The following is an 11,074-nucleotide window of genomic DNA, read 5'->3' on the forward strand; positions in this document are numbered from 1 at the left end:
GAGATCGCAACACCTCTTTTTTCCATCTTTTGACTCTTATCAGGCGTCGAACCAATCAGATTGAAGGGCTAAGAGATGAGAACGGTGTTTGGCAGTAGGATAAATCACAGGTTATTTATTTGGTACAGAACTATTTCACAAATCTATATACCGATGAGGCTACAACCAGGGCACAGATGTTCACTTTATCAGGTTTCCCCCCTACTTGACTCAACTAAGAGGGCGCTTAATCAGGAATTTGAAAGCAAGGAAGTTCACACAGCTCTTTTTCAGATGAAGCCGTTCAAAGCCCCTGGCCCGAATGGCTTCCAAGCTATTTTTTACCAGAACCTTTGGAATGTTATTGGCTCCCAAGTCAGCGCTTTGGAGTTGAGAATTAACACTTGAGGTCAGCTTCCAACTCAGCACCAAGATTACTCAGTGTCAGCTTTTACAATTTGTATCCTGAGCAATTTAATCAAGCAACACATACAAATATATATATACTAAGAGAGAGTTAGAAATTACTCAGCAGACTTATCCTGGTTCGGCCTCTCCACCTACGTCCAGTCCCCAGAATCCCTCCGGACTTTTTCAATCCAATACTGGGCTCTTTAAAGGTAGAGCACAAACCGTTTACAAGGCAGTTGAATATGCAAGAGTACCTTCCTCTATTCGTCTACTCAACTCCTACTGAGCGCTATAACCGAACACTCAGATTCTCTACTGCTGAGTACTAAAACCGAGTACTCAGCACCACTCTCTCAATTTTACAATTGATACAAACTTGTTCTTTCTAGATGAAGAACACTTTAGATGAATACAAATTCAATCTAGCTTTTACACAGAAATGGAAATTTGGTGTAAGATCTTTTTCTTGTTTGAATGTGCTTCGTATGTATGCTCTTTTTCTCTTGTTTGTATTTCGGCAATCGTCTAAGGATCCAAGAATGAACTTGTCCTTTTATAGTTGAAATATGAAGTCTCAATCATTTGAATCTGGATCTATCCGTTGAATTCAAACGGCTCTTTCTTGCGTCATTGTTCTGGTCAGCTTCAGATTTGTAGGCCAATCTTGTCGTCTGATTTTAGCAGGCGTCTGGCTTGTCTTCTTCCGGCAGGTTCGTCTTCTAGCGCCAGTTCGTCTTTTAGCTAACGAACAGTTGACCCATGCATCTCGAAATTGACTCTGTGCGTAATTCCAAGACTTCTGTTATTGGTGCAGACAGTTGTCGGATCTTCACTACAAAAAAAAAAAGAGCTTTTAGTAATGGAAAAATTTATTATTAAAAGTCCAAATACCCTTAGTAAAAGCTTTTAATAAGTGGAAAAGCCCTTTATGAGCCCCTTGTTAAACGTTGCCTTGCTAATTGTTTTTAATAACGGAATATAGTCCGCTTATTATTAAACTTACAATAATGGAAAATATATCATTATTAAAATAATATTTATAATAATTAAATATCCTCTTATTAAAACTAATTATAATAACACAAAAAAACACTTATTATAAACTAATTATAATGATTAAAATCATTATTAAAATATATTTATGATGATAATAAAATCACTTATTAAAAAATATGTATAATGATAAAAAAAACCTGCTTATTAAGACTAATTTACAATGATAAAGAAACTCGTAATAAAGAATAATTATAATGATTGAATTAACCACAAAACGTAATATAATAAATATTGAAAGATCAACATTCAAAATTTACAATATATATGCACTTCTAATATGTGCCCAAAAAGTTATTTGCAAAATTAATTTCATCAAGGTATGGAGACAATTTTCTATTTACCTAACAAAATATATCTAAAAAATTGTCTACATTTGTAGTTGGCGATGGAATTGATGATTGTCCGGGACTACCATTCGCAAATGCGTCTGACCTTAAGATTATGCTTTTCTTCCATCTTCAAAGTCATCCAATCTTTTCTGGAGGTTACTATTTTATTCGCCCTTCTCTTGGATTGTAATTTCAAACTTTAGTTATAGTTGATTTGAATCCAATCACATACTTTGGCTTCATTCCACCTCCAAAATCAAAGACATGGCTGTGGATTTGTGGTCCAAAGCATTTCTCAGCAACCTCTTAGGTCAGTTATTATAACAAATTTGGTAGTAAACATAATTTTTTTATTTGGATATAATTTTTGCTTCTATTTCCAGAATTGGACTAGTTCTGGAAACAGAAACAGAACTGGATACCAGTTATGAAAACAGAACTGGTATCCCAGTTACCAATTTTGGTCCAGTTCTGTTTCCAGAACTCGCATCAGTAGAACTAGTATATCCGATTCTGTTTCCAGAACTGTTGGTATACCAGTTCTGTTTCCAGAATTGGAATACCAGTTCTCGAAACAGAACTGGATACCAGTTCTAGAAACAGTATGGAATGCCATTATGATGACTTCCCTCTTCATAGGATGTACATTATTTTAATAGAATATATAAGCAAATACTTACACGAACTTCTCCACAATGATCGGTTTCATTGGCTTCCCTAAGCTTGGCAGAAGTATCTTTCACCGGACACCAATATGTTGTCTGGTCTTATGTCTGTAAAATCAAGTGAAGGCCATATAAGGACCAAAGTGGGTCAAAATCACAAGTATCCGATAGCCACTCCAATTATACCACAAGAAACAACAGAAGAAACATAAGTGATTGCAACATAGAAAAGTAGTTATAGGATAATGATTGGAATATTTAACAACTTATCCCTCATATCGGAGTGTCTTTGGGAGTTCCGAATGAATTGACGAGATGGTTGAAGGAGTAAACGGCGGTGTTGATTTGGAAAATAGCGATCATTATGATTACTGGCTTCTATAAGGGCGTTGGCCACCTGCTGCAAAAACTCAACCACTATGTGAATCCTTTTTTCTGCAAGGTGGTAACTGCATTTACTAAGCATGTGCAAATTAAGATCATTACAACAACTTATATCTATACGTATATACACAATTACAGGTGCTCAAGTATATTCATGATGTAATCAGTGTTCATCAAATGATTTCATTCTATAGCATCTTATACAAGGAGGATGTAACAAGTTATTAAACATGCAGAAGATGAAAATTGTTAAGACTAAGAAAGCACATCACGTTCTCTGCCACTTCTTTAGGTATGGGTGAGTCCTATAGATGGTGTCAACATAGTATAACCTGAAGAGAGTTAATACTAGAGACTTGCAATAATTCTAAAAGCTAGAATGTGTTCTATCCACTAGTTGAAACAAAAGGTCTATGCTGCTGTATAAACCACATGTAATTCTAGTATGAGAACTTCAATCAACCATGCTTGGGATGATTGTAATGAAGCATGTGCAAAATTCTTTTGGAGAAATGAAAAAACATAAATGTCAGGTAGGGAGCAATAAAATCTTATCACACGCTATAAAATAAGAAAGAGTCACTGACATGCTGTCTTTTTCTAGAACATCAGCAACTTGATTGAGAAAATCCAAAGGAAACCAAAAAAAGTAGATAATTTCATAGCAATGAGTGATAAAAAAAGTACTAACTAGTATTGATGCATGTCACTGTTTGAAGCATGCTACAATCCATGATGCATTTGGAAATCAATGGAGTAATAAGGCACTCATAAAAAATCAATTTTATTAGACTAGGGAAACAAATATCTAGCTGGAAGTGTATTCTTTGCTGCATATTGTTTAGACTTATATCCATGTACTCTCGCTCTCTCTCTCTCTCTCTTCTCTCTCTCTCTCTCACACACACACTCTCTCTCTCCCCCTCGCTACCATTATCTATAGTTACATTTTATCTCCCGTCTAATGCATACAACGTTGTTACAAACACCTCATGACATTCACTTCATTCTTCCAAGCATTTCACAACATGGTATTTATCTCACTCATCAGGCCTAAACATCAAGTATAATCATGTGTTACTAAGGCATTATAACCATATTCATGTGTATACCAAAATCACCAAAATGTATCTAACGAAACCAACTACCAGTGTTTAAATTGCCAAAAACTGAGAGACTGTTAGTGAATACTATTAGCAAAACAGAGTGCTTAAGATTTTACTATGATTATAACATCAATAATCAAATCAAACTATATTTTTTTCAGCTCTAATAAGTTGAAATTTTTTGGCATCCAACAATTCCAGGTATGATGCAAGCAGATGATAAAAAAAAGGAATATGCAAACCACAATATCACTTGGGACAACATATAATGGACCTTACATTACTCCAACAAAAACGAAGGCATCCAGTTTGTTGATTAATTGCAGAAGCTAATGACTGAAACAACACACTGTATTCAACAACAATAAGAGGCCCTCCTTTACCTCTCTTCACGGGAACACCAACCTTTTCTTGGGGATAGGCCTGTAATAAAATCACTTCAACCGTTAGGATTTCCAGAATTGAGAGGCGCAAGCTCATCCTCAGCTAGATCACTTCCGAATTGATAAACCCTTCAAAAAGCCATTTCTTAGGCTCAAATAGACCAAGTCAAATAAGCATGAAGGCTATCTAATGAGCCTGAGAAAGAAATTAGGAAAAGCATGAATACAGAACAAAAATTTGAAATTATTGTCTAAGTTGATGTGGCCATATTCCTAATTGTAATAAAACTTGTGATGAAAAATGAATTGCTTTTGTTTTGCTAAACATTTGTTAAAAGAGAGGATCGACAATGTTCCATAGCTATATTTCATCACAACAACACTCGATCTACTGTGATTATAAGATAGTGGGAACAGTTGCACTTATGCAGATTCTGATAGAAGGATAAATTAAACTTCATCATGCAGCAACTCCTAAAAAGCACAAGCTTTTTGTTTGATTTTCCTACTTGAAGAAAAATCTCACATGCATATACAAGTAGTTGTGCAGTACCATATAAAATTGAAAAAAGAAGACTTTCCATGCTTACAAATGATGTCTTTATACATTATTTTAGAAACCTATGAGCATTTCTTCAAAATTTTGGGGTAGGTTATATTTTCTAAAGATTTTTAAAGACTTCCCCCAAGTAAATACAAGCAGAATGGTTAGATGAAAAAATACGAGGCAACAAGAAACTTGAGTTTAGCATTTCGCTCCTTTAATAGTAAATTCTCAAGCACCTATAAAAATTCAACCAAAGAAAAGTTAAACATGAAAAATGCAAAAGTAATTTGGGATAGGGTGGGAAGAAAGCATGTGCTCACAAAATGAGTTTCCATTTTAACTTCAAGATCAATGAAGACTTTCCCAACTAACCATTCTATAAGTTGAACCTAATATGCAGATTTTAATCAATTTATTTAGTTGTCATAACATCTCTTAAAGATGGCATCCATACAGTTATTAAACCTTTCTCAAATGAGTTCACAAAATAGCAAATTAGTTACCTTAGGAACAACTTTTGCAGCACCAGGTACAGCTTTATCAATACAATATCCCACAAAAGTTGACGAAAAGCTCTCACTAATGCATTGTCAACTCCACAGCAATCCACATACTAACCCCTCTCGATGCCATATCTTCCAGCAATCTTGAATATTTCAGTGCTAAAAATAATTAAAACTGTAGAAATAAGAATCCGAGAAAAGAAAGTATGCAATTGAGTAAGCAACAACCATCATGTTGCACTAGATATTCAAAAGGCTACCTGTGTATACTCCACCATCCTATCTGGAGACTAACCAACCTAATCAGAAAAATCAACATCATGACCATGAGTTCAAAGATGTCCATGTAAGTTTCAAAACAAACAAACAAACACAAGTTAGAAAAATATGGTGGCTAGTTTGAAGAAAAATAAAAATAAAAATGAAGGTGTTATGTGAAAGGAACCACCCAGTAACAAACTTTTTGCACCACTAGATAAGCCCTGTCCTGTCCTGACAGATTTGAGCCAAAGCAACCATGTATCTTTTTTTTTATATTTAAAAGGCCCTACAAGGAAGAGGGAGGACCTAAGAACAGAGGCTCCAACTCCCCTTAAGTTGTGAAGGAAGTGGACTATTTGTACAACAAATGGATGTCGGGACACCAAACATGGGTATGGAATTGATGTATTCTACTGATGTAGAATTTCCTAGTTAAATCTTCTGGCTGCCTGATGTCTATTGCAACTTATGCAACACTGCATTAAAGCTTGCCTGATGTCTAATGTATCCTAGTCAAAGACCCACTAATTTTCTTTTATTTTTAAATAGAATCAGACCTCTATGAGATTAGAATTTGGAATCAGTGCTAAGTCATATAGAGAACATAATCTGCAATTAAATAAGTAACAACAACTATTGGGACTTCTAATTAGCTCTTTCACAAAATAAAGGCATACTTTGAATGAAGTCTCCATAATAAATCTGCCATCATGTGATACACTAGGTATGGTGCCTTGCTGGAAGAAAGTGACCTGCATTTGAAAATAATGTTGTTAAAATGAACAAAAACTGTAAGAGGAGTATTTGTCTTTTTACAATCAAGTCCATGAAAGTATTAATCTGACTTGAACAACAAATTTATCTCAGTTTATCAAGATTAGTAATGACATCACATGTTGTTCATCCAGTAACTAGACATGACTAGAGTTGTTACAAGTGGCAACGTATGAACACAAGAGGGGCAAGATTAAAACAAAACTACTGATACATGGCATGATAGATAATCAGAGTACTTGTCCTTTCAATAACTCAATGACTCAAATAACACTCAAAATCAAAAGTCAGAAACAACTAACAGGGCTGAGTTAGTCGGGATGACAGTTGGAACTAATGATATATTTACAATTACCAGAAGATACCTCGGCCAGAGGAGGCACACCTAAGGCCTCATAATTTTTGGTTGTATCAGTAGAAAATTGCTATACCAGAACTGCTGGAAACAAAACTGGTATACAGTTCAGGCAATTCACCGACACAGGGTGGTGGGTTTGGTTCAGTGGGAATAAAGGAAGAAATGAAGGACTTTTAATTAAAAAAAATAGTATGAGAGGGTTTGTCAAGGAGAAATTTACAGAGGCAGTTTGGCATGCAAATGTTTTTATGCTACTCTTCCAAATCATGATGAGTTACCAGAAAAATAGAATTTGATTCAGAAAGTTGCAGTTTAACTAAAATCAAATCTATACAACAAGTGTAATAGCTATATCACCCAACATCAAAAATAGTTAACTTCCCTATCCATAAACGCATTAGTCATACCATAAGCATAGTTACAACGATATTAGAAGAGAATTTTGCTATCTCTATTGCAGGCATGAGTTCAGACTTAGTAGATAGATGTAAAACAATCCAAAAAGAGTATATTGCACAAATAAAACAACGGAATAGTAGAAGAACACATAAGAAAGTTATGACCAAGCAAAGAATTACAGTAGAAAGATGTCAAATTATCAATGTTCGCCTTTAATATTTCAATGAATGATAGCTAATATTAAGAAAGTTAAAATATTTCAATGATAACATCAGGGTTTTTGAGAACTCGGGTAAAAAATAAGACAAAAACAACTATGAGGGCAGAGTTAGTCAGGACGACAGTTGGATAAAACAACAACAACAAAGCACAAAGCTTCACATGATTTTAGGTATACCCCTTCAAATTCTCCAAAGCTTCACATATCAATACTTGCACATTGAAAATAAAAGAGTGCCTAACAGCCAAACATATCATAGCTGCAAAATATAAGTAAAGTGAAAGACAGTCCAGAACAGCCAAACATACTAGAGATGAGATGAGATAGTACAGAACATAGCCCTACGTGAATGTTCAGACGAGCTCTCATAGGGATTGAGAGCAGAGGGCCAAGAGAGACTAGAAAGGATCGACTACGAGAAGAATTAGGGATTGAGAGGAGAGGGCCAAGAGAGACCAGAATCGACCTACCTCGATGTTCAGACGAGCTCTCATAGGTGAATTAGGGATTGAGAGCAGAGGGCCAAGAGAAGCCAGAATGGATCGACTACCAGAAGAATTGGGGATTGGCGGCTTATTCAGAGGAAAGGATGGAAACGATTTCAATTACTCTTGGAATTGTCTGAAATTTTGGACATCTAGGGCAAACGAAATTTGAGGGGGGAAACAATTAATGTGTTTGGCGGTAAACCAATTTTTTTATTAAGGGATTTTTTTGTTAAGGGTTTTAGATTTAAAATCTCAATTTTTTAATAATGAATTTATTTGTTACAATTAGAATTATTAAGGGAATTTAATTTTATTAAAGAAATAAAAATAAAAATATTTTAATTTAGAGAGAATTAATAAGGGGAAATTTAAGAAAAATTTAACAAAAATGTACTTTGCTTATTAATAATATAATGATAGAATTTATACTTATTAAATGTATGAGAAATATATTTTTAATAAGTGTTTTTACACCCTTATTAAATTTTGCTCACTAATACTCATTTTTCTTGTAGTGCTTGTCTTCTAGCAAACGGATCAATCGCGCTGTCCTGACGAACACTCAGCTTGACTTTATTGACGTTGCTTTTGTTCTTTGTTTCTGAGTCATATTCTTACCCAGCTTCCGTGGTCAGCTTCGTCTGCAAGCTTTAGTTTAGAGGAAGACTTCTCTTCTTTGATGCTGAGTTGTGTTCCACTCAGCTTCTTCAGTCAGCTTCGTCTTTCTTGTTATTTTTGAAGATGACTCTTCTTCTATAATGCTGAGCTACACTCTACTCAGCTTGTACTGTGTTCTCATTCTGACTTCGTCCTGTCTTACTTTTTATTTCTGTTTTCATTTAAACGTATACTCAACATTGAACAAACATATTAGTACAATTAAATCAAAACACTTAAATTTAATTGTCCCTTAATCATGGATTAACTTAAATAATTTTGTCAAATCAAAATCATGTGGAAAGGTGTTTCAACAATGTCAACGTTTTTTATTTGGAAAAACTAATTTGGAAAGAATCTAATGCTAATTTTTTAATCAATTATAATTTTTTTTTGAATTTAATCAAGTATAATCTAATAGATACTAATACATTACTATAATTGGGGTCCTTCTCATACTTGGGCCCTGGACATGCGCTCCTCCTACCCATGCTCAAAAACGGGCCTGTATATATACGATATAAATGAAACAAAAATAAAAATAGTGTTAAACGGATCGTTTCTATAATCGTGATGGCATGTTGAAAATTGACTATAAGTATCAAAATGGATTATTGTATTATAATTATATTATTATCCTGATATAAATGTAATAAAAATTATAATCGTTACCCAAAACACACATGCAATGCAATGAAAGTAAGGATTGAGCATGAGTTGAAAAAGGATGATAGATTGGACAGCCATTGCCATTGCTATTTTGGGGCCCTTTTTAAGTAAAAGTAAAAGTGCTTGGAATTTAGGTAGCAGCAGCACTTTTCTCCTGAAACAGAAAAACTAGTTTGAGGTTGTTTCTAGGGGTGCCCTTTACTAATTCTTATACAATACTTTTCTGACACCCCCACTCCCTTCAAACTTCAAACTTCAAACTTACAATTATATAATAAATATCCTCTTCTTTAATTACAATTTGAATTCATGAGTCATAGGTCGGTAGCAAGTTTGTGTTATAAAAGCTAATCCATATGTATTAATGGCTCAATTAGGTTGCTCTTTTGATTTTTCTCGTATTAATTCATCTTTTCTGCTTCCTAACCTAGTTGAGGTTGTCCTCTCTATAATCATATGTAGCTAATAGGCCTTTCATGTCTTCTTGGACTAAATATATTTTGCAGGATATTATGGTTACCACAAACTAACTATTTGAATACAAACAAATCTTTACTGATTCAAATGTAATTATCCTGAGGATAATTACAAGTTGAGCCTTGGAGCAAACAAACCCATAATATTCTACATAGTTGACTAATTCAAATGTAATTACCCTAATACATTCGAGAGCTGGAAATGTGACAGCAGCTAGGGTGTGTGCCTGGCTTGATGTCGACAAAAGGCGAGTTTCACGTTTTAACTCCGGATAGGAAAATTCATGTTCATTAAACACAACATGACATGAGACAAAAAGTTTATTAATAAGCAAGTCATAACACTTATAACCCTTATGAAACTTACTGTACCAAAGAAAATGCACTTTTCAGAACGCATATTTAATTTATTAGGAATTATATATAGGGTCGAAGCCAAGGATATTACAAACATCCAAAGGGACAAAACATGTTATAATTTGAAGGCGTGGCAAATAATTTTTCATACATAGTGCAAATACCGGAAGCCGATTAGTGAACAATATGAATCACATAAAATCACTTTGTTTTTTATTATCATCAAAGGAAATTTTATAGAGAGTGTTTTCTTGACAATAGGTAAATTGGAAAGTACTGAACGAGCATGCCACAAAAGAAAAGTGATATGAATATTTAGTACAAGTTAATAACTCTGTTACGCACAAATCATCAATTACAGTATAAAATGAAATATTGATCCACAAGGAAATATAAGTCTAGTAAATTATATTGGTTCAGATTTATGAGAGAAAGGTAACCAAATGTGAATTTGTATGAGTTTTGAATATCGAAAAGTAATTTTTGTTAGGAATAATTGAAATTACGATAAACGAAAAATAAGCAAACATACAAGAATTGTTAACCCAGTTCGCCACTCGATTAGAATGACTACGTCTGGAGGCACTACCAAGCCAGGATATTTCACTATAATGAATGAGATACGGATTACAGAGAAAGAGGTTACATATATACTCCTGAAACCCTAACCGTCTGAAACCCTAATCGCCTAAAAAGTTGGATCGCTGCAGTTGGGCCCATCGCTTCAGTTGGGCCTATATATATTAGTCTCTATAAGCCCAACAATCTCCCACCTGGAGACTAAATCCTTCATCTGATGGTAGTGCCATGCCTTTAACTTAATTACCAAGGCCAGCTAAAGCCATACATAGCTTCAGCTTCTCTAAGGTTACAACCTTAGTCAACATGTCTGCAGGATTCTCTGTGCCTGGAATCTTCATCAACTGCAATATCTTCCTGTCCAAGAGATGCCGTATGTAGTGATACTTCAACTCTATGTGCTTTGTTCTTGAGTGAAAGGCGGGATTCTTTGCCAAATGAATGGCACTCTGACTGTCGCTGTACAGAATAGG

General features: G+C 34.5%; 1 long non-coding RNA gene across 19 annotated transcripts; it reads right to left on the reverse strand.

Moving 5' to 3' along the window:
• Nucleotides 1–526: 526 nt before the first annotated feature.
• Nucleotides 527–8,060, reverse strand: LOC136219646 (uncharacterized). 19 transcript variants are annotated; one of them, XR_010684221.1, is made up of 6 exons: nucleotides 7,846–8,058; nucleotides 6,302–6,376; nucleotides 5,624–5,662; nucleotides 2,456–5,522; nucleotides 1,788–2,043; nucleotides 527–1,217 (listed from the first exon to the last, which is right to left on the reverse strand). It is a non-coding gene; the product is annotated as an uncharacterized lncRNA (long non-coding RNA). The 19 variants fall into 19 exon arrangements; XR_010684220.1 differs by having other exon boundaries at nucleotides 527–1,222; XR_010684229.1 differs by lacking the exon at nucleotides 527–1,217 and having other exon boundaries at nucleotides 1,650–2,043; nucleotides 2,456–2,548; nucleotides 2,704–5,522; nucleotides 7,846–8,060.
• Between the last annotated feature and the right edge of the window lie 3,014 nt (nucleotides 8,061–11,074).

This window comes from Euphorbia lathyris, chromosome 2, assembly GCF_963576675.1.
Source record: "Euphorbia lathyris chromosome 2, ddEupLath1.1, whole genome shotgun sequence".
NCBI lineage: Eukaryota > Viridiplantae > Streptophyta > Magnoliopsida > Malpighiales > Euphorbiaceae > Euphorbia > Euphorbia lathyris.